General features: G+C 37.9%; 1 protein-coding gene across 1 annotated transcript in view; it reads right to left on the bottom strand.

Annotated features, from left to right (window-relative positions):
- Positions 1–17,527, bottom strand: part of LOC127644872 (unconventional myosin-IXAa-like) — a 198,124-nt gene extending 180,597 nt beyond the window's left edge. The window contains exon 1 of the mRNA XM_052128281.1: positions 17,283–17,527. The gene's annotated coding sequence lies outside the window, so the exon portion shown is untranslated. The remainder of the gene's footprint in view (positions 1–17,282) is intronic.
- Between the last annotated feature and the right edge of the window lie 7,425 nt (positions 17,528–24,952).

The following is a 24,952-nucleotide window of genomic DNA, read 5'->3' as shown; positions in this document are numbered from 1 at the left end:
AAGCGCAGCCATTTAACAGGTAACAGATATTCAACAATTAAATAGGCTATTGCTTCAAGCCAGGGTTTCCGTTGTCCGGTAATTACCGGACATTGGCCGGTAAAAAAATTAAATGTCCGACAAAATTAAATCTCTCCGGTCAAATTGTCCGATTAAAATTGCCAAATAATCCCGTCCCCCTAACACAATCTGAATTTGAGAATAAGCCTAAAATGTATAAAGCAAAAATACACCGATCTCTTGCTATGTTATAAAGCAGGGGTCCCCAAACTTTTTTCTATGAGGGCCACATCATTTTTCCTTTCTATAATGGAGGGCCGTAGTCTAACAGAATATGGCATGGGCCGGAGTGATTTATTGTGGAGATTTTATTATGATTTTAAATGGATTTACAGTATTATGCCTCCTAATGCTAGATTAATTTATTATTTATGCACCATACATATCAAGTGATATATAGCCTATTAAAAGAGAATTATTACTATCGTAATGACATTTTTTCATAATCATTGCTATTGAAATCAAATTATTTACTTACTCATGCGTATTAGGCTAATCAGTGCGAACTATGTCCCCTTGACGCCAACCATACTAGGAGCTCCGTCAGTCGTGATGCTGGCCAGCTTAGACCAGTCTAGATCCAACTCTTCTATCGTTTGGCACACTTTACCAAAAATATCCTCCCCTGTCGTAGTACCTTTGAGACTTTTTAGGGCTGCCAGCTCCTCGGACACTTCAAAGTTTGAGCTAACTCCATGAAGAAAAATGAGCAGCTGTGCCGTGTCCTGCACGTCACTACTTTCATCCAGCGTAATGCAAAAAATCTAATTCTTTCACTTTTTCCTTCAGCTGGGCATATACATTATACCCCAGTTCTTCAATTCGTCTGGTGATTGTACTTGCGGACAGACTCACTGCATTTAAGACGTCTTTCTTATCGGGCACACCTCCTCCGCAACAGCATTCATACATTTCTTTACTGAACTCACCATCACTGAATGGCCTGCCGCAGGTTGCAATCAGTTTAGCTACCTGAAAGCTAGCTCGAATGGTGCTTCAAGCACTTCGAGCGGTGCGTATTCTTCCCAAAAAATTCAACCTTAGATTTATCAGTCCACAAAACATTTTCCCAGTAGCTTTGTGGAGTGTCAAGGTGGTCTTTGGCAAACTTGTTGGAAGGCAGCAGCTTCCTTTGTGGTGTCGTACTATGGACACCATGCCTGTTAAAAATGTTCTGTATAGTAGACTCATGAACAGGGATGTTAACTAGGGCTGCAACTAATGATTATTTTGATCATATATTAATCTAGCGATTAATCTATTAGAACGATTATTTCACTATTCGGGCAATTATTGCAATGATTAATCATTAGCTCTCAACTGATTATTCTGCTTGTGCCCCAAATAAAAAGGTTGTATTAAACAAAGGGGAAAAATACTTTATTAATATTAATTCAGTAAAGAAATTCAATGCAAAAAATCCTGTTTTTGTCATGTTTTACATACAATTATTCTAAAAATCCTTAAAACAAGATACATTTAATTGAGAAGCAACATAAGATATTTAGACATGCTTTAAGAGAATTTACCTTTATATATATATATATATATGTGTGTGTGTGTGTGTATTTTTTCACTTGTTTAGACAAAATATACTTATATTCAAGATCTATTCTCTAAAAGCAAGTCTAAATATCTAATATAATGCTTCTCAGGTGAATGCATCTTTTTAAAGGATTTTTAGATAATTTTAAAATGTTTGTATTTTTAATATTATATTCAACATTCTCAGATAAAAAAAAATGTTCTTCTGCAGTTTAGCTGCTTTTAAAAGGAGGAGTTTTAGATATTTATACTGGAAAACAAGCCAAAACAAAAACAAATGTATGTTTGTGTGTCTAATGGGGTGAGGACTACCATCTCTCACCACTTTTCTATAACGCATTAAATATAACTGCATTTAAGTATGTAATGTAACACCGGGGGTTTCCTTTAAAGAGCACCGGATCTGCTTATTCCACAACGGGAGTGCTTTTGAATTAACATTTTTGGTATTGGCCCTCATACTTTGCAGTCTACATCACCTGAAGCTGTTTGTAAGGTTAGTAGTGCATCTGGACTGTGAGCTGTATATTTCTTCCTCTTCTCAGTCAGGCGCGAACTGCAGTGCTGCTTTCGCGCTTCATCATCAAACAACTATTCGACAACGGAAATTTTTTTCTCCATTAGTAATTACTAATTTTTCACGTAATTAATGTCCTGACTATACACCGTGATCAGTTGAATGCCACTTTGGTAAATAAAAGTACCAATTTATTTCCATAAGAGAAAAATCTGCACATTAGTCCAAACTTTTGGCAGCCAGTGTATATTGCATAAACTAGGCCACAGGTATTACTTACAGCAAAATTAAGTTAAAAGGATAGTTCACCCAAAAATGAAAATTTAGTCATTACTCATCCTAGTGTTATTATAAACCATATGACTTTATTTTGTGGTACAAAAAGAAAAAAAATCTGCTTACTGATGTCATACAATGGCAGTGGATGGTGACCACCTCTTCAAGCTTCAAAAGGATGCAAAAGTATAATTCAGAAGTCTAAAAAAATATTCCACGTGACTCATGCCTTGTTATAAAGGCATACATTAAGGTTTGGTGAGAAACATTCATGGGGTGTTCAAGCGAAAACTCACTTTGTTTTGCTTCAACCGGACCCCCACAGTGAAATTAATAACAAATTAACTAAACACAGCAGCAGACAACCCAAAGAACCGATCTAACAAATCATGTCTGTAGAGTTCAAAATCGTTCTCCTAACACTATATTGAAGCCAGCATCTCACTAGCCAGTTAAAAACAACTTGATTTTGGCCGAGGGCATCACACCTATCGACTGTTTGTCACATCTGTCACAAACACACTGCTTCAGAATGGAGAAGAGTATCATCTCCTTTCACACTCTCTGACTTATCCAGTTCACTTTAAGTAAGCGAAACATCCACACTGTGGTATCCTGTACTCTCCGTCTGACTGTGGCTTCTGGCCATGTACACTGCGTGCACAATTATTAGGCAAATTGTATTCCTCAGGATTAATTTTATTGTTGAACAAACACAATGCTCTCAGTCAATCCAAAATGTTATTCAACCTCAAATCTGAATGTTTAACAAAGGAAAAGTGAGTTTTGTCTTTCTCAGGGGAATACATAAGTGTGCACAATTATTAGGCAACTATTAGTGTGCACAATTAATAGGCAACAAAATTACAAAAAAAAATTTCTACCAACTCAATTTTACGTTTTAAGTTTATTCTCAATTTTTAGAGTAAGCGCAACAAATAAGAAACACAAAATGACAATTAAATAACACTTTTGGCCTTTCAAAAATATTCAGTGACCAATATAGCCACCCTTATTTTCAATAACATTCATGAGCCTTCCATCCATGGAGTCTGTCAGTTTCTTGATCTGTTCACGATCAACTTTCACTGAAGCGGCAACCACAGCCTCCCAAATGCTGTTCAAAGAGGTGTATTGTCTTCCGTCACTGTAAATCTCAAGTTTGAGATCTCACAAGTTCTCAATAGGATTTAAGTCAGGTGAGGAAGGGGGCCAAGTCATTATTTGGGCATCTTTGAGGCCCTTACTGGCTAGCCAAGCAGTGGAGTACTTGGATGCGTGTGATGGAGCGTTGTCCTGCTTAAAGATCATGGCCTTCTTGAATGCTGAGGACTTCTTCCTGTACCACTGCTTGAAGAAAGAACTTTCCAGAAACTGGCAGTAGGTTTGGGAGTTTCAGTCCATCTTCAACTCGGAAAGGTCCAACTACCTCATCCTTAATGATAGCAGCCCATACCAGTACCCCTTCTCCACCTTGCTGGCGCCTGACTCAAAGTGGTGCCATGTGTCCATTAATGGTCCAGACACGGGTCCATCCATCTGGTCCATCAAGAGTCACTCATTTCATCTGTCCATAAAACCTTTTCATGTTTTTTTTGCCCAATCTTGACACTTTAACTTGTGAATCTTATTCAGTTGTGGTCGTGTTTCAGTCTTCTTGACCATGGCCATGTCTCGGAGCACTTGGCACCTTGTACTTCTGGACACTCCGGGTGGGTTGCAGTTCTGGAATATGGTGGCATTGGAGGATAATGGCTTCCTGGTAGCTTCATGTTTAATTCTCCTCAAGTTAATTTGCGCCTTTCTTCTCCATGGGTTTTTTGCATCCCAGTTGACTATTTGCAACAAAGCGTTTGATTGTCTGGTGGTCACGCCTCAATAGTTTAGCTATTCATTATTCCAATTACTTTTCAGTGCCAGTTAAATCTCTTTTTTGGCCCATTTTACCTGAGGTAATGAAGCAACCTAATAATTATGCACACCTTGATATGAGGTGTTAATCACTTTCACCACACCCTCCCTCATTACACAAATACATATCACCTGAAAATTATTGAATCCAATAAGCATTCAAGTTTATATTGTTTGGAGTTGGAAAATTTGCATTGAAATAATGATAAGATCAGAATATTCACTTGCCTAATAATTGTGCTCGCAGTGTATGTGCAATAAATGTGAGTGGTGGTGGTGTAGTGGTCCAAGCACATAACTGGTAATCTGGTAATCAGAAGGACGCTGGTTCGAACCCCACAGCCACCACCATTGTGTCCTTGAGCAAATGCTCCGGGAGGATTGTCCCTGTAATAAGTGCACTGTAAGTCGCTTTGGATAAAAGTGTCTGCCAAATGCATAAATGTAAATGTGACCAAGCCTTTACTTGGTCACGCTGTCAGCACACTAATTAAGAGCATCACAGCTAAGACATAGACAGACAGTCAGATAAACTAGTAGACCTCCCTAACCGACTAGTATCATGACCCATCCCAGTTATTGCTGATAGCACATTTAAATACGAATTTAAAGGTTTCTTCAGGAAAATGCTGACTGCATGATCTGGAACCATGGTGCACTTTCAATGCAATGCTGACTCTAACATCTTTAAAAATTCATAGATCTCTGCATACCTTCATGTAATCGGTCCCACACTGCTCCAGTTCTGCACACCAACCACGATAAACGCTGCCAAAATCATCTGCAGCTTTATCAAGTCATACACTAAGAATGCAAGAAAGCCAAAGGTGCGGCCTTCCAAGAAGGTTGCCAGGGAGGAGCATAGAGGGACAGTTTGGATTAAATATATGCAATTAATTTATATGTGGAACACTTTTTATTTTTTGTTGGTTAATTAAGTAAATTAAGTTTTTTCTTTGGACTGTCTGTTTATATGCATGTCTGTTGTTATTCAATGTTTGACCACTGGGATGTATGTTGGGTGACGGGTTGAAGGGGGTGCATAGAAGTTGATTCTGTGTTTTCATGTGCTGTTGGTGTTATTTTGAGTATGGAATCAATAAAAATGGTTAATGACAAAAAGTAGCTTTACTGGTATCACGCTAACAAACAACAAACATAACATTGTAGCATTCTCTGAAAAAGGTTGAAGACAATCATTTATATATAAAGTTTCTAAGGAACAAGAACTTTCTTCAGTTTCTTCAGATTAATCATGAATGCCCAATGACAACACTCAAACAAAATCAAACTGGAGATAACACAATCCTTGAAATTGGAAAAGTTCACGGTATCCTTTTTCATGGTTTTGTCTAACAACCATTGATGTTAGAAAATGAGACCTACTAGAGAACACTGTCATAAGTGGCACGTTAATGGCCCTATAAACAACAACACAAACAACTTAAACATCTCATTTAAATGTCATATAAATGCCTTATACAAAAAGAATCTATACCAGTAAGATTTTTGAAAAGTTGTTCTAACAGACCTAAATAATGTATTTGTAGCTCAGCTTCGTCCAGCATGTATACACATCAATCAGACCACAGTTGGCATCTGCATTGTGCGTGTACACCGAAAGACAAGAGATGGACGTGCAACCTTTATTTAACACTTCCTTCATTGTCATCAATCCTTCAAATACTAGATTCCACATTTGAAGACTATAGCTTGACTATGAAAAAAAACCCTGTAGCTCGATTATAGAACTGCAGATGTAAACAAACTGAGTGTATGTTGCCTGGGCATTACAGGCAGAAGGGAAGAGAAGCAGAGATGAAATGTTGTGAAGCTGGATATGATATATCAGTAACAAGGATTATACAAACACAATTTCCGCTTTAGAAATGTGTACTTGTGGACAAACTGCTAGACTGAGCAGAGCGTGGCCTGAGGGCACCAACATAAAGGAGGAACACACAAGGAGCCCAACAGAAGGCGTCTCACCGCATACGCACACTAGATATCTGGACTTCGCACGTCTTATTAACCTCAAAGATTTAAAGTAAACTATCATCCAAGATATATGTAAAAAGTTAACATATTTTTTCGAGCATCCCAAGCAGCTCGACACAGCAACATTGGCTCAACCAATGGTGTGAGTTTGCGTCAGGACTATCTGTTTGACAAACTAATGGAAGACAGGCAAGAGTTCAGGAAACCTGTTTAAAAAGAGTAATTATTGTTTCCATTTCTTTTGGTGGTGCAACAAAATAACTCTTCAGTTTAAAGTGGTAACATAATGATTAAACTTGAAGCAAAACTTGGTTGCTAAACTCTTCACTTCAGGGATGAAATTGAACAAAACATGTGAATTAATGTCAATCCTATAATTTTGTGTTTCCATCAATGTTCTGATACAGATCCAAATAAGATTAAGAATTAAATTAATTTAACTACAGCACTGGTTTGACATGTTTCAAGTCTTGGGCTTCCTCCCAGTTCTCCAGCTTATACAAAGCGCTAAAGGTATGTACTTTGCTGGTGATCAGAAAGGACATACTTGTATGCAATAGGGCGGCAACTAATGATTATTTTGATAATATATTAATCTAACGATTATTATAACAATTATTCAACTATTCTGTGATTAATGCAATGATTAATCATTAGCTCTTAACCGATTATTCAGCTTCAGACATGCTTAAAAGGTTGTATTAAACATGCTTACTAACAATAAAGAGGACAAAATTATCTTTTAAAAATACCTCTAAACAACAATCACTGAATTAAAGGGAAAAATACTTTTTATTACGTTTAATTCAGTAAATAAATTCACTGCAAAAAAATATATTGTTAAAAGTGTTTTTGTCTTGTTTTCCATTAAGAATTGTCTAAAAATCTTTAAAACAAGACAAATTTACTTGAGAAGCAACATATAAGATATTTAGACTTGCTTTAAAAGAATGTATCTTTTATTATTTATATATATATATATAAATAAATGAGTGTATTTTGTATAAAAGTGTATTTTTTCACTTGTTTATACTTCCCCAAATCAAAAATGTATTTTGTTGCTGTGTATAATGGGGTGAAGACTTCCTCTCTCACCTTTCGGTTCACTTCAAAACATCTTTAACTCACAAAAAACTCTTTCTTCCTAATAAAGCCGTGTATTGCCAATTTTCTTCACGATAAGAAATGCACAGTGGCACAAATATTATGATTCAATAAGTCGCGAGCCATCACATTATAATCTAGATGCATTAAGCGTGCGCGCTCGAGGGACGAGCATCCCCGTGTCAGAGTTTGTAGTTATTTACATGATCTGCTTCAGTATTATTTGAACTTTAATAAAGCTATAACACATTAAATACAACTGCATTTAAGATGTAACGCCGGAGTGTTTCCTTTAAAGAGCTCCAGCTCCACTTATTCCACAACGGGAGTGCTTTTGCATTTACTTATTTTGTATTTTTGCATTATAATTCCCTTTTACTTTTCGATCTACATCACCTGTAGCTGTTTGGAAAGTTTAAAGTGCATCTGAACTGTGATCTGTGTAATTCTTCCTCTCCTCAGTCAGGCTTGAACTGCAGTCCTGCTCTCATACGTCATCAGAGTTTAATGTGATCCCATGTTACATTAAATGACTATTCGACAATTACAATTTTTGTCGACAATTTTTTTTGTCGACGTTGCCGATAACATTGACTTATCGTTTCAGCCCTAGTATGCAGAAAAGGACGCCAGTATTGGAGGGGAAGATTATCAGTGTTTTGGTCTGTTCCCTACACAAAATGTATCGTATGGCTTTCGAATACTTTCAATATGGTGCAACAGTCATATGGACTACTTCTATGGCAGTTTTATGGTTCATCTGTTTGGCAGTATAAGTCACCATCCACTTTCGTTGTATGTAAAGAGCTCTTCGTACATTCTGCCCAACATCTTTTCCTGTGTTTCAATGAAGACAATGACAATGTTTACATGGACACCGGAAAGAGGCTTATTGCGAGAAGCCTCTACAGCAACGCAAGTTCCCCACGACACTTGTGTAAATAAGAAACATGGCATCCGAGGATGACTTCGCTATATTATTCACCGGTGCTTTGCTTTATATCCAGATATTTTCAGAGTTGTTGCAATGTTGGTTTCCTTAACTTTCTACCGTGACCTACAGTGGAATTGCACTGCGATAGTGGGTTTTCCCTCTTATGTTAAACTCTGGGATTCCTCTAATATACATATACACGAAGGTGAGGGACAGTCAATAGTCGTTTGGAACAACATGAGGGTGAATTTTCATTTACAAGTAAACAAACCCTGTAGCAACTTATCTTAAGTTCATCAGCTTCCTCTTCAGTAAAAATAAAAAATATTATGAATAACTTCCTGTTCAAACTGGTTTTGTAGAGACCACATGTTAAGACAGTTTCCTAGATTTAAGACAAGATTAGGCACTGATACATTTTTCTATCCCTCAAAACAGCCAGATATTTCTGACATTTCTCCTTCAGCCCCAACAAGGCCAGTAAAACAGATACTGCACGGAGCAGGACTGGTGCAGTCGGTGTATATTCTGAAGGACAGAGTGAAGACACTGAACACAAATAGATGTACTGTATATTCATACTATGGTAAGAAGGTCTGGGCAGCCCCACCTTTCCCATTTGATCCTGTATTTTTAGTGAAGTGACCCAGTTTTACAACACACCACTCACTAGGGCCCTTACACTACAAAAGGTGGCTTGTCAACACCTGGTCCGTTGCTGCACATTGGTCAAGAGCAGACAGGTACCTACTTACCTACTTAGGCTAGTAAGGTATTACATCTAAACTATTTTAAAAGCCAGAAAAATACTTTTTTGTTGTTGTTGTTGTTGTTGTTGTTTAGGGAAACAAAAGTCATTTGGAAACATTCAGCGACACTGAAAATGCAAGTGTATTCTACTTAAAAAGTACTTTTTCAAAAGGTCATTTAATCTCTATTCTGGCAGGAGGAAGAAACAGTAACAACTTGTCTTTCAATCTGTCCTCAGGGATAAGGGAGGCATCATACAGATACTCATGGCAGACAGATAGATGAAAAGCTAATGACAGTAATGGATTTAGCAGCTCTCTTGTCTAATTGAGGATACAACTCAAGAGAGCCATGAAAAACCATTTAAACTCTTCTGCAATGAGATGAAATAGCAAATCCCCAAATCAACAAAAGAGGTTAGATAAGGACATTTTGATCGCATCTTGTTCTTGTCTTGTAAGGTCAAAAGTGCAAAATAATTTCAATAAAAGATGTTAACTGTCAGGACTTGCATATCTGGGGATTAAAACTCAGCAAAACTTCATGGCTTTGCCCAAATGAACTCATTGAATACAGCATAACAAGACCAAGGGTATGTTCAGAATTGAATACTACAACTAGTATGCATTATATAATGTCCACACTATGCAAATTTCCTGTATGCATGGTATGCATGTATGACCAACTAAATTTGGCACAATGTATTGTATAATTATGCACAGATATGAAAAATGTACCTAATTTAACCAAAAATATAGGCAGATACCGATATACTGCTACTTGCCTAATTTTTGTCATCAGAACACTGTTTTCACAGTGCATACGTAGAACAAATGTCTTAATAAATAACGTTATATTTAGCTTCACGTAACATGGAAAAAAAGAGGTTACTTTGCACTTCCAAAACATTTTTGTGCTTCTGTTTTTGCACTAAACAATAGAACTCACATTTGATGAATTATGATACAACAATACAAATTCATACTATGCATATTCAACATGCTTCACATTTTCTGCATTTCATTTAGGCCTGTTTTGATGGGTTTTTATATATATTACACACAGAAAAAAATATTTTAAACTTCACACAATACAATACATTTACGTAACTATAGACAAATATAAATACTTTTTCATGATAATAAATAAACCATTGGGTTTCTCCCCCCATAACTGTTTTTGGGTTATGAACAATATGCAGATTGCCAATGGTTTTAATTGGGTTAATAATTGGCTAATATATATTGGTGACCGATAGATACATCAGTGCATCCCAAGTACTGAACCCACAATACAACGCACACAAATGTAACTTTAATTTCCATAAACTGCTAAATGTTCATATATTTTTACTTAAATCTGAATTTTAACTAGGGATGCATGTTATTAATGTTATTTATTAAAGCATAATTCCGAAGCAAAACAGTGATCTGATGATAAAAATAACCTAAGTGGCAAAATGGTATCAGTATATCATTGCATCCCTAAAAATAAATCCTTAAAGCAGTGTTCACACTGCCAGCGACACGCAGCGACCTGATCTCATTCATTTTCAATGAGGGCTGGCGACTTCCGGCAACACGAGCGACGGCGACCGGATGTGGGCGTGTCCAGCGACGTGACAAAGTTGAGAAATGTTTAACTTTATGCAAACGAAGAGCGACTTACGGAAGCGACAGCCAATACGAGAGAAGATGGTAGAGCGCACATGATCGTAATATTTTAATAATAATATTAATTGTAAAGAAACAGTGCCGTTTAGACTCTCCATACACACCACTGGTGACATGCAGCGACAAAGTAGCTGGCAGTGTGAACGCAGCTTCAGAGATCATAGCTGAATGTTACTTGTCAAATTAAACATGTCAAAATGACAAAAGATCTTTCATGTGCATCTAAAGCTGCGTACACACTGCCTGCGACATTGCGCGCGACAGCGACTCCATCCCATTCATTTTCAATGAGAGCACAGCGACTTCCGACAGACGACCGTTGGCGACTAGATGTGGGTGTGTCCAGCGACGCGACAAGGTTGAGACAAGTTCAACTTTATTCAAATGAAGAGCGACTTACGGAAGCGACAGCCAATAGGAGAGAAGACAGGAGAGCTCACGTGATCCTTCTCTCTCTCAGCTCCTGCAGTAACGGAAAGATGGATGAAAGGCTAATTCTTGCTGTTAGCAATTTTCCAGTGCTCTATGATATGGATATGGTATATCCAGCCGCAGCTCTTGCACCAGCCGGTGGTACTCGCCGTGCTGACTCCGAGATTTAATGGTTTTGTGGACCCAGACAGACCGGCGTTTGCGTTTTCGCTATGGCAAAGAGCACGCCTTGTTTCTCATTCATCTTTGATATAAAGCATTTTATGTACTGATTCCATTTATATTTAGTCTTTTCCCTCCAAAATGTTTGCTTTTAGCGCCAAGAAAAGAGATTTGCTGTCAAGAGCAATGGAATGACATCCGTGAATGTCATTTATAAACGTTACTAGGCAACCACTAGTGGGAACGGCCACTAGCGACTTCACCGCCAGGTACTGGTTGCCTAGTAACGTTTATAAATGACATTCACGGATTCCATTGCTGTTGACAGCGAATCTCTTTTCTTGCCACTAAAAACAAACATTTTGGAGGGAAAAGTCTAAATATAAATGGAATCAGTACATAAAATGCTTTATATCAAAGATGAATGAGAAACAAGGCGTGCTGTTTGCCATAGCGGCTGTTTATCTCCGGCGAAAATGCAAATGCCGGTCTGTCTGGGTCCATAAAATCCCCGCGATCTCAGATACACCTTTCCACGCAGTATTTTTCTTAAAAATGTCCTTGTACGTGGGAAGAGACATATCATAGAGCACTGGAAAATTTCTAACAGCAAGAATTAGCCTTTCATCCATCTTTCCGTTACTGCAGGAGCTGAGAGAGAGAGAGAAGGATCACGTGACCTCTCCCGTCGTCTCTCCTATTGGCTGTCGCTTCCGTTAGTCGCTCCAAAGTTGAAATTCTGGGATTAGACAAAATACTTGTATGAATAACATCCAAATCCAACCCCAAATATTTATTTGGATTGGACAAACAAAAAAAACAGTATTTGAATTTTATATCTTCTCAAACACTAGGTCCAAAAAGTTTTTTTATTGAAGCCTGTAGCATAAATAAATCCAAGATGATATATTGTCTGATGATAATTTAGGACTGGCGAGCATCTTGGTTTATTTGGCTCTATGGGAAGCCATTGCACATATCTCTAGAGTCAAAATGTGCAAAGCAAGCAAAATAACATGGCAGTCAGAGAATATCTTTAAATGAAAATTGACTTCATTAGAAACCAAACAATGCACTGTCCATACACATTAGCCTCTGCTAGCAATACTGAATGCAAGTTTCAGAAAAATGTTAAAAGTAATAATTACTGCTGTTTCCAGTTATTTACAGCCTGGCAATCTGATCCATTCCCCCCATAATTTCAGCTGTCCGTCTCTGCTTACAGAAGACCACCATAATCGGTTCCAGCCCCCAAAAAACCTACTGTATACTGCAGAGCTGACATATTTGACTTTATTTAAAGGTGCAGTTCACTCATACAAACTTTATTACTTCAGAAGACTTTGAATATAGCGCATGAGTCATACGGACCACTTTTATGATGCTCATAAGGTGCTTTTAAGTGTTATAAAACTTGAAAGCCTCAGTCCCCATTTATGGCAATTGCATAGAAAAAAATTAACAGAACATTGTTCAACATTTCTCCTTTTGTGTTCCATGGAAAAATGAAAGCCAAATGGGTTTGGAACAACATGAGGGTGAGTGAATTCTCATTTTTGGGTGAACTATCGCTTTAAAAAGAACAATACAAAACAGACACTGTTGCACAAATTTAGGTTGGTTTAGCTGTTGTCACTGTTATGACATCCTATCTAACACAATCTTTTTTTTTTTTATAAAATCAGGGCCAGAGCTATGAAGTACCTCTTACAGAGAAATTAACTCGATGGCCTTGAGTTTCAGTACTTCCTTTTTCCTCAAACTGTTGTTACAAAAATGCTTCAGATTTCTCCTAACTGCGTTTCATTATGCAGAGCACACCAAAATCTGCTGGACCCCTCCAGAAGTCAAACGTCACCGTCCTTCTAAAAATGAGTGTATGATGCAACATCTATTTCTGCTCTATGTTAAAATTTAATATCAGAGAATTTTAACCGTGTTAAGTGTTTTTGTTTTAAACAAAGTCTAAAAGATTTCTCAAGAGCTGTTTGCATTTTAATCTGGTGAAAATGTAAATCTGAGTGAACGGCTTAAAGCTTAAGTGTGCGATTTTTATGATAAAGTTAATTCTCTTATCCCAGCTTAATATGCAGAGATAGGTATAGGTATGCAACTTGTACGCAGACTCCCCCAAAAAATTGCAAAACTGTGAATTTGTGGCACCATCAAAACACTGCGCTGTTTGTAACACTGGCAATAGTTTGGGATGGGACTATAGGTTAACCTGACCAATGGAAGACAGGGGAAATTTTCTGGAAACCTGTTTGAAAAGGGCAAAAAAAAAAACGGACAATTCCATTTGGTGACGCTAATGGTGCAGAAATAACTCACTTGAGCTTAAAAGGACCACAATGTCAAAGTTACTTCGATAATTTAGATCAGGGGTGACCAATACGTCGATCGCGATCTACCAGTCGATCGCAAAGGCAATGCTGGTAGATCGCACGAAATTTAAATGTAATTTCGTTAAATTTTAATACAAATAAATATAATGTCTTTCCTTCTTTTAGTTTATGTATGACTTGCACTTGACGAGTAAATACTGACCAGGCGAGGTTTTGTTTATTCGGTTGCCATGACAACTAGGTTTGCGCTGTCTGATTCCATTCAATTTTGCTTAATTCGGGCAGTAGCGTTGCAATTTCGCGCTCTGTTCTCAGAAGTAATTGGAAGGCACGTATGCGCAAACCTAGTTGTCATGGCAACTGAATAAACAAAACCTTGCCTGGTCAATATCTACTCGTCATCAGAATAAGGTAAATAAATGACCTGGCTATTGTAATCTATTGTGCTGTAGGTGTTTTGGGTTTAGTTTTATAACTGAATAATATCAACATGGAATATTATTATTTATTTATTTTTATTAATCAGAAGATTAATTCCATGTAGGGATACATGCAGTAGTCCCAACAAGCATTTTCTTATTTTAAATGAAACTGTGTTTTTTTTAGTTGGTAGATCTTATTGAGTTGGTCATTTAAAAGTAGATCATCACACAAAAAAGTGTGGGCACCCCTGATTTAGACAATAAAACAGTGTTGAGCTTTTATTATCGTCCATCCCTGCCATCAAAACACACTAAAAACAACACAATTTCTCGCATGAAAGCACGCATGCCACTGCACTGAAACAAATGTTCATAATTTTAAATGGTAGAAGACTGTAAAAAAAAAAAAACATTAATTGGTTAACGGGTAGTTACCATAAAATACACAGTACTTTTTTAAATATATTTAAAAACACAATACATGTCGTTTTTAGGGATGAGCGTTCAACAATAATTTGGTATTCGAATATTTAAGCTCATAAAAAAATTTATATTCAAATATTTTATTATTTAAATGAAGGTAATTAATGAGAGAGACGTTGTAAAACAATTTTGCGTCACCATTAAAAAAACAAGCTTCTAATTATAATCAAAACAAGCTTGTATCATGTCCTGTGTGTTATTTTTATATATATTTAAACAAGCAATGCGTGAAAACATAAGAATAGAACAAAAGCATTTAAGCTCACGCAATGTGAAGAAAAAGAAACCGCTAATGAAGTAGACTGACGCAGTTAACGTACAGGACGAGTATAAACACTCGGCATATAATAGTTATCATGTTTATATAGTTGAGAAAAACAAGTATATCCATGTGCTCAGTGAACTATACTCATTTATACACCCCAGTTTAAATGATGGGATGTCCCTTACCTCAGCTAGCAAAGTCTTTCTCGGACGCCATGTTTGTTGTTTACAGAAGCGTCGCGGGGATGACGTTGCTACGGTAACGCTGCTTTCTGATTGGCTGCACATATACGAGAGTAAAACATACACAGCTTATCCAGTACATTTAAACAGCAACCCAGCGTTCTCGTAAGCCACATTCCCACAATAACCCGCTTTTCTGGTGTCCATCTGGACGTACTGACAGAACGGTTTGCTCAACAAATGTGATCAACTCGTGTCCACACTCAACAGCACCACCCAGTGCAGTTTTAGTTTGTGTGTTCAGGATTTAACTTGCATCTCAATGCATATATGGCCAGCAAAGCACAACTTTGAGAAATTCAAATAGTATTTTTACTATTCATATAATTATTGCATAACAAATATTCGAATATTCAACTACTTGTGCACATCCCTAGTAGTTTTATGGTAGAATTTTGTAAAACTATATATTTTTATTTTTATGTAAAAGGTATGATTTTCTGTATAATTAACAGTAAAATGTATACAAATTTTAACTAGAGTACATGTGTTTTAGGGTAATTTATTGTTAAAATTACGGTAAAAAGCAATAATCGCTGTTCCCAGAATTCCCTGCATGACCCATCACATTTCATTATATTTTATGGGAATAGTTGATTCTTCCTATTTTTCATATCAGTTACGTACATTGGGGCGTTCATGTTTCTTGTATAATTTAAATGTGTTACCCTGATGGTGACACTGAGCACTGTTTCTACATGGTCATTGCTCCTGGAAGGGCCACTATTGATGAACTTCATGCCATCATGTGCTCTTCTGTAATTACTACAGTGATTAGCAATACATTATAAAGTAACAAGCAGATTTTTACAGTTTCAGAAGGTTCATATATCAAGTTTATTATTTAATAATATAAATGATGGTAATGCACCGTAAAATATACAGGCATCAGAATGACATCCTGTAAAGCCTGAAACGTTACGGTGAATTTCTGGCAACCACAGCTGCCATTTTTTTTACCGTAAATTGAACAGGATTTTTATTATGGTGTGTGTGGACTACCTTTTTAATCTTTAAAGTGAGGTTTCAATCCACTGCCATTGCACTGTAAACAATCTGTGATATTCATTAAAATAAATGGAAAACATCTAACATGCATCTTAATTCATTATGGTTTTACAGTTTTAACAATAACTGTATTGGTAGCAAAGAATGGTTGAAAGCGAACCCTGAGGTGAACTTCAACATGTTCTTAGATAATTACTTTAATGCAAAAAGATCCTTGAATGCACTAATCTATTAATTTGATTCTGTATATGGAAAAAGCATCTCTCTGACCACACTGTGATGCACTGCAGGCGTTTAGTCAATTTCTTTGGTGTCAGATGTACAGAAGGCCAGTTGTCAGAGTAAAGTCATGTTCTCGCACAATCTCTCATGCCACCCTAACAGCTGAAACAAACCCTTTGCATTCCTCGGATCACCTGTGCTGCTCTGCTGGGAAAAAACAACATTAGCTCATCTCTAAGTGAAAGAGAGCATAGGCTCAGAAAAGTGAAGTTAGTTCGTAGAAAGTCTCTAGCATCGTTTGTTTGCAGATGCCACTTGGGTTTGACATTTTGAAGTGTGTCTTGACTCTTAAGTGTCCAAACAGGTCTGGACACTTTTTATTGCCCAACAATGAGCAGTGCATGACTGCAAAATGAAACTGGGCTCATTTCTGGCTCCGGATGACTGTGCAGATTTGGTCCATGATGACTGCATCACTAGGACAGTCCTGTGAGTGAGTCCTCAATTTAAAGTGCGCACACACACACCACCACCATCATCATCATCATCAACATCAACATCTCCACCCTGGACATCTGTGACACTCTTAAAGGGATTTACTCGTCATGTCTGAAATGTCATATTAAAGTTATTCTTTCACAGTTTCACTAGTTACACCCTTAACTGGTCACCTTCATGCCCGTTGACACGGCACCGAGAAAATATCACCATATAGGACAGCACAGGACAGGACAGCACGCATACCACGAGATTAGTTTAGTGCGCGAGCCTACTCAGTCACTGTAGACATAAAGCAGGAGATGAAGTAACTTTAATGTCTCGCGCTGCAGGGAATAACTTACAGTAACCGTCGGGGTCATTATGATAAATGGGATCGATAAGTTTGTTAAGAAATATACAAGTTAAAATGATTTCAGCGTACTAATATCTTACCTCTCAGAGTTCAGGGTAAAAAGAAAGTGTGCTGCGCGTCTCCTTTAAGGACCGATCAAATCCACCGCAGCGCGAGTCCACTAATATCCAGTTTTTTCTCTCGCAAATTCTCCTTTGCGTGAACTTTCTGGTGTCCAAACATATATGCAACGATTCCCCATTGAAATGTCCCAACAGCGCGGCGTTTCTTTTCTCGTGGGTGTCGTTAGCTCAAACTCCTTTCTGTTTTTTTCTGTTTAATCAGTGCTGCTTCTCATCTGCGCTTAGTCGCGCGCTGCGCGCTCCCGCCAGCAGCTCGAGGGAATGGGCGTGGTCAGCTGAGGTGATGGGCGTCGGCCTTTCCTTTTAACCCTTGTGCGACCTTCGGGATACTTTAGTTTTTTTTCGGTCATTTTGGCTGTGTTAATGCCAACGGGTAAATTTAGCCAAAGGTGTGTATTTTGAGGAGAATTTTTATATTTCAACCTCAGATCCTATAATGCATCTACACTATGTACACAAAATGTTTTTTCTCAGGTCTTCCAGGACGAAAATGTCCCTATTGAAACCCATTCAGTAGTTTCTCCCAGGACCATCTGGACAAAAATGTCCCTATTGAAACCCATTCAAACTGCAATATTTTATCCCAGTGCCATTAAATTATAAAATCATGAATTTTTGGATATTGTGCTTTCATTCAGCAGCCCTAGCTTAAATTGTTTTATGTTTTCCACCAGATGACGAGATTGTTCTCATTATTAGCCTATGGAGCAAATACATGCTTTTTCCCTATTTTCTGTTTTCTGTATTATAAAGCACTGCAGGCCAATTGAATAAATGATGCAGCTAAAATTGGGTTGGTATGGATGTCAGAGTGTGTTTTGTGTGTGTGTGTGCACGTGTTTGTTTGCGTGCGTGCGTATGTGTGAAAAACAACAGTGACATCATGTAAACAAACTAGCATTGAAAAGGTAAAAATTCTGAAAATGAATGAATATTTGGTAGTTATGATCAGGACTGATGTTGATTAAAAAAATCAAAATCAGTGAAAGTGGAAAATAAAATAAATAAAATAAAATGGTTCTCAGCAGGAAACCGATGGAGTGCGTACTCCAGGTAGGGAATGAAGTTTTGCCCCAAGTGAAGGAGTTCAAGTACCTCGGGGTCTTGTTCACGAGTGAGGGGACAATGGAGCGGGAGGTTGGCCGGAGAGTCGGGGCAGCAGGGGCGGTATTGCACTCGCTCTATCGCACCGTTGTCACGAAAAGAGAGCTGAGCCGAAAGGCAAAGCTCTCGATCTACCGGTCAATTTTTGTTCCTACCCTCACCTATGGTCATGAAGGTTGGGTCATGACCGAAAGAACTAGGTTCACGAGTACAAGCGGCCGAAATGGGCTTCCTCAGAAGGGTGTCGGGCTTCTCCCTTAGAGATAGGGTGAGGAGCTCAGTCATCCGTGAGGAGCTCGGAGTAGAGCTGCTGCTCCTTTGCGTCGAAAGGAGTCAGTTGAGGTGGTTTGGGCATCTGGTAAGGATGCCCCTGGCCGCCTCCCTAGGGAGGTGTTTCAGGCACGTCCAGCTGGGAGGAGGCCTCGGGAAGACCCAGGACTAGGTGGAGAGATTACATCTCCACACTGGCCTGGGAACGCCTCGGGTCAGCCCAGTCAGAGCTGGTTAATGTGGCTCGGGATAGGGAAGTTTGGGGCCCCTGCTGGAGCAGCTGCCCCGCGACCCGACTTCGGATAAGCGGTTGAAGATGGATGGATGGATGGAAATAATTATATAATATTTTTATAGCAGTTTTTTTACGCTGACATTTTGTCGTCTAAGGTCCTGAGTGTGAGTTTTTTTTTTTTATCTGACACTCGTGAATCATATATATATTTTTTTTTATCAATATCAGTGTTGTTGCTAATCATTGACATATCCCAGACTGTGATAATCCCCCAAAAATTAAATCCCTTAGCTTTTAGTAAATGGAATATATATATATATATATATATATATATATATATATATATATATATATATATATATATATATATATATATATATATATATATATATATACATTTATTTTTTTGCATTTCATAAAAAACAACAGTGGCATTATATGAACAAACTGGCATTTAAAGGATTAAAATCCTGAAAATTAATTCATAGTTGGTAGTTATAATCAGGACTGATGATGGTTAAAAAAAAAGTGGAAAATAATATTAATCTATAATATTATTTTGGCAGTTGACATTTTTGTCCTCTAAAGACCTCTGAGTATTTTTTTTAAATTGACGCACAAGGGTTAATTCTATTTATTTATTTATTTATTTTTATTTGATTTCACATTACATACAATTGGGAACTTCATTTAAAAAATACAGTAAAAGTTCAAAAAAGTATCAGAACATGTATGACAAATAAATAAGACAAAATTATATATAAAAATAACTTTCCAAAGAGGCCCTAAGTAGCAGCTTGCTTCAGGACTCTAAGCCAATCATCGTCGTCTAAAAAAGTGGCGGTGTTCATGAGGGGCAGAAGTGCTCTGCCCCTCAGTACTGTCGCAAAATGAGGAGCGTTGAGGAACAGTGAAGGGTTTACGACACTTGTCATAATTGCGCTTGTGGTAGGGGGAAGATTGACGTTATGAGCTCTCGAGAACTGTTATTTTGACAAGATAAGATAACTTAGATCGTAAATTATTATTTTGACAGTTGTATATGGACTTACGTTTGTAAATAGACGAAGAAAGTGGCGAATCAAAATGTCTTTGCTTTGATATCCGTAGCTTCGTAAGACCTGCATTAGTGCAGAAATGATATATATTTAAGCTTATACTTAAACTATATTTAAGGGTATCAATCTAGAGACACGCAGGTAAGAGTACGTACTAATAGATACACTTTCAAAAAGTACTGTGGTACCACATCTGATAATACAGTGGTACTTTGAAATATACCATGGTACTGAAGCATTGCCATATTCATGTACCATGATATTTACATTGTAATCCAAGGTACTTCAAAAAATACCATGGTACTAGGGTGCATGTCCAAAAACATGTATTAGCCATGGTAAATATTCATAAAACAACATGCTTTCTTGTATTATGGTAGGACTTTATGTTAATGTACTCTAATACTGTGGTACATGTCCAAAAAAGGTGGTATTGCTTTGGTAAATTACCATAAAACTTTGTATTACCATGGTAACATGTTTTAAATCATGGTACATGTCAGAGAAATGGTATTTTCATAGTACTATGTCCATACTTTGGTGATACTTTTTATGTGAATGTACTGTACTACAGTGGTACATGTCCAAAAAATATGGTATTGTCATGGTAAATATCTGTAAACTTTGTATTGTATCATATCTAAAAAAATAATAATAAAACATTGTATTCCCATAGTGCATGTCCAAAAAATTGTATTACCATAGTACATATGTCCAATGCTAAGAATATACACTGGTGGCCAAAAGTTTGGAATAATGTATAGATTTTACTGTGTCTGACGTAAATTGGTACTTTCACCAAAGTGGCATTCAACTGTTCCCTATGTATCTATGCATCACTATTTGAAAAAAGTCTTTTTTTTTTCAGGCTAAATTGATAATTTGGAACTAGAAAATCACTTGCCATATCATTATATCATACACAGTTACACTTATACACAGTTAAAAACTATTTGGTTCATTAAATGAAGCTTAACATTGTCTTTATTTGTAGTATGCAATAGACTGGCATGTCTTATGGTCAATATTAGGGCAAAAATAAACAGCTTTTCTAGAAACTTGTCAGTCAATCATTGTTTTGAGGAATGAAGGCTGTATAATGCTTGAAATTGCCAAAAAACTGATACAAAGGTGTAACTACTGTCTTCAAAGACAAAGCACAACTGGCTCTAACAAGGACAGAACGAGATGTGGAAGACCAGATTTGCAACTGAACAAGAGGATAAGTACATCAGAGTCTCTAGTTTGAGAAATGGACGCCTCACATGTCCTCCGCTGACAGCTTCATTGAATTCTACCCGCTCAACACCAGTTTCATGTACAACAGTAAAGAGAAGACTCAGGAGGTCTTATGGGAAGAATTGTAAAGAAAAAAAACACTTTTGAAACAGAAAAACAAAAAAAAGGTTCGAGTGGGCAAAGAAACACAGACATTGGACAACAGATAATTGGAAAAGAGTGTTATGGATCTTGACACCATTGAGCTTTTGTGGGATCAGCTAGACTGTAAGGTGCACGAGGAGTGCCCGACAAGACAGACACATCTATGGCAAGTGCGAATGAGAGGGGAACATTATCAATGAATAACAGATTATATTTCAGTCAGTCTTACACAAAGTTATCAGATGGCTTTGGAGGACGTGGAATGCTGTACACAAGTTTTTTTTATTTATTTTTGTATAGCTTTATGGGCCCAGTCCCAATCCACTTTCATCCTGTATAAAAGAGCAGCTTGAAAAGTCTCCAAAACATCACTTTTCAACAGAAGAAAGAAAGCCATATGGGTGTGAAACCACATGAGGGTGAGTAAAGAATGACATAATTTTCATTTTTGGTTGAACTATTGAATACAATGCCATTTTTCATCCATTGAATAAAGAGAGGAGACTTGTAAGTTAACATGAATGTGTTGCTTGTTTACATAATTTTTTGCTCAGGGCTTTTGTTGATAAGAGTACAGATGACATAGTATGTGATCTGTGTTATATAAGTACCGACTAAGCTATTGTTGGCAAAGGAAATGTAGTAAATGCAGTAACAACACATGGGCTGAACATAAAATCGCAGACTACTATTTAACTAAGTGCACCCTCTCGCTCCAAGTTAAAATAATGCTTCTAAACCTCACCCCAGCAAATGCATGATTGTATAGCAGATTAGAACTAGCACATAATGTATCATCCCAATAAAATATACTGCATGCAGGGAACAAGCATGTCTGTGGGGAAGCAGTTCACTTTACTAACAGTGATGACTTTAACTGACCATTATGTGTGCAGGGGATGAATTACGTATTTTTATTTCTACTCAAGTTTTGATTTCGGGTGGGCCAGACTTCAGACGGAAGTATTTGCACGGATGTGCAGTGCTGTACAAACGTTTTGGGATCCTACACCAACTCTCCAACTTCACTGATTTACACATTCTACATTGATATTGTATTTTTCTGTGATAGCTTTAATTTAAAGCACTGAAACTTTATTTTAAACAAATTATTTTTTTGTGACATTGTTAAATTCATAACAAAAATAAGAAACCTGAAATGCATTTTATAAAATATTTACTCCTCATATTTTAAGATTTTCTACACTTGTCTAGTTATTTTTTATTTCTCTTAACTCAGAAAAAGTACTGAAATAAAATAATATAAAACATAAATACTGAAATCAACATCTTATTGTGCCATCATTTACATTAGATCATTTCATGAGTAATGCCAGATTTAGAATGCAAAAACTGATACACATTTACAACAATTTGTGGGAAACAAAATATTTCGATAACCTGCTTGCAACAGTCAAAAAGTAAATTTTGCATGAAGGTTTTTGAATCTTGGATGAGATAAATGGAAAAAAGTCTAATAGTACTCAATTAAAAAAATGATCTGTTATTTGAATGGTTTTGTTAGATAAATCTGCACTAAACCCAACTTTAATGCATACAATAGTCTAATATATATATTAGTATGAAATATTTAAAAAGAGTACTATATGCAGTAGTCACTTAGTTGTGAAGAATTTTAAAGATGTTTTGAAAAATAATGCAATGAATAATTATCATTAATAAAATAACTTTATATAAAGAGAAGTAAACATAAAAAAAAAAAAGTTTAAACCTAAATCAATACTCTAAATTCAATATTTGGGGTGACCATCAATTGCTTTTAAATCAGTACCAAGGTATACTTGCACGTTTTTCCACTATCTATTTACTCACATGTGGACTTTCTTTTTCCGTTGAACACAAGAAAGAACATTTTGAAGAATGTTACCGCTGCCCTTTGTTCATACAATGAGAGTGATGGTGACTGAGGCTTTCTGTTCCTCACATTGTGACTAAGAAAGTCATATGGATATTCCGACCCGGCCCGCCCCCTCCGATACACACTCCTCCCGGCGTTATCTCAGGCCGGGGTGCCACCGGCATGACGTACATCCCCCCTATTCCTGGGGCGGGGTGTATCTTGCGTCCCGCGTGGTCATCCCCGCCTTCCTCGCCCTGGGAGGAGACAGGAGGGGAAGACAACAACAACAAAAAAATAGGCGAGGGAAAAGGCCAACACGGTGCAAAAGAGAGAGAGAGAGAGAAAGCTCACTCACCGGTTCTCTGATGTACTGTTGCGTGGTCCTCGAACACTCCTCCACACTCAGGCAGACGACAGCCGCTCCAACCCCGGGCGAACCGGAGTCAAACCTTCGACCCCCAGCGGGCAGAACGCCCCTCCGCTTTTCTGGCAGCAAATGGGGACACTCCTCCGCCCCTGGCAGCGGCCCTACCGGTCCGGGCGGTCGGGGAGTTTCTTCCCTCCTCCCCTCGCGGACGGCGGTCTCCCTCAACCTCTCCGCGTCTCTGGGGACGGCAGGGCACTCCTCCGCTCCCGGTAGTGGCTCCCTCGCTCCAGGTAGTCAGGGTATGCCCCGTGGACGGCTGCCGTTCCCCGCATCCGGGCGGTCGGGCTACTCCGTCACCCGTCAGATGGCAGCAGCGCTCCCCTGGGTGGACGGCAGTGTCGAGGACACTGCAACGGGCATCCCTCCTCCTTCCCGGGTTTCGGCACCAATGTAACACGGTTAAGGATGGGCAAGGAAGAGGCGAGAACCGGCTTGTCAACATAAATCCTAATTTAATGCAAACTGAACTCAAAATACACAAATATTAAACAAACACACACATGACGGACATGCCTGTAATTCTCTCTCTCTCGAACCATCGTCATCGGCCGCCTTTATCCCTCGCGCGCCTCATCAGGCCGATTGGGGACCGGGCGCGCGATATTCCGCCCCGGCCCCGCCCCCCTCCGCTCCACACTAACCATTTGAGAGCAATGTCCTTTTTTTACTCTAGAGAGGTAAACTGTGTTTAAAATTACTGATGTGAAAAGTATGTTGACCATATTGACCATACAGACCTATATTTGGGCCTGGTGCTTTAAAATACTGTATTCTGTACAGTATGAGATTTATAGGTGGAGAGCAGACACAAATGGCCTCATTGGATTTGTGACAAGCACCAACAATTCTGTAACAGATCTCATCTCTGTTATCATACTCGCACAAGCACACACACAAAGGGATGGGGAGAACAATATAAGATATGATTGGCGTAGGTAAAAGTATACCTAGATGAACTTGCTGACTGTGTCATTTGGGAATACTGCTCTGGTATGCCCATTCACTCTGTAGTTCTGTACAGATCCTCTGGGTACTGTTAGAGAACAGGCAGTGACAATGTGCAGGATAAATTTAAATAAAATGCAAATTTTTAAAATATAAATATATACAATATAGACTGTGTGTGTATATATATATATACTAAATGACCACTTTATCAGGTACACCTATGTATTCATGTGACTATCTAACCAGCCAATCGTGTGGCAGCAGTGCAGTGCATAAAATCAGGCAGATACGGGTCAGGAGCTTCAGTTAATGTTCACATCAACCAACAGAATGGGGAAAAAA

The sequence above is a fragment of the Xyrauchen texanus genome, chromosome 1 (assembly GCF_025860055.1).
Source record: "Xyrauchen texanus isolate HMW12.3.18 chromosome 1, RBS_HiC_50CHRs, whole genome shotgun sequence".
In the NCBI taxonomy this organism is placed as follows: domain Eukaryota; kingdom Metazoa; phylum Chordata; class Actinopteri; order Cypriniformes; family Catostomidae; genus Xyrauchen; species Xyrauchen texanus.
This window is presented reverse-complemented; position numbering and strand designations above follow the sequence as displayed.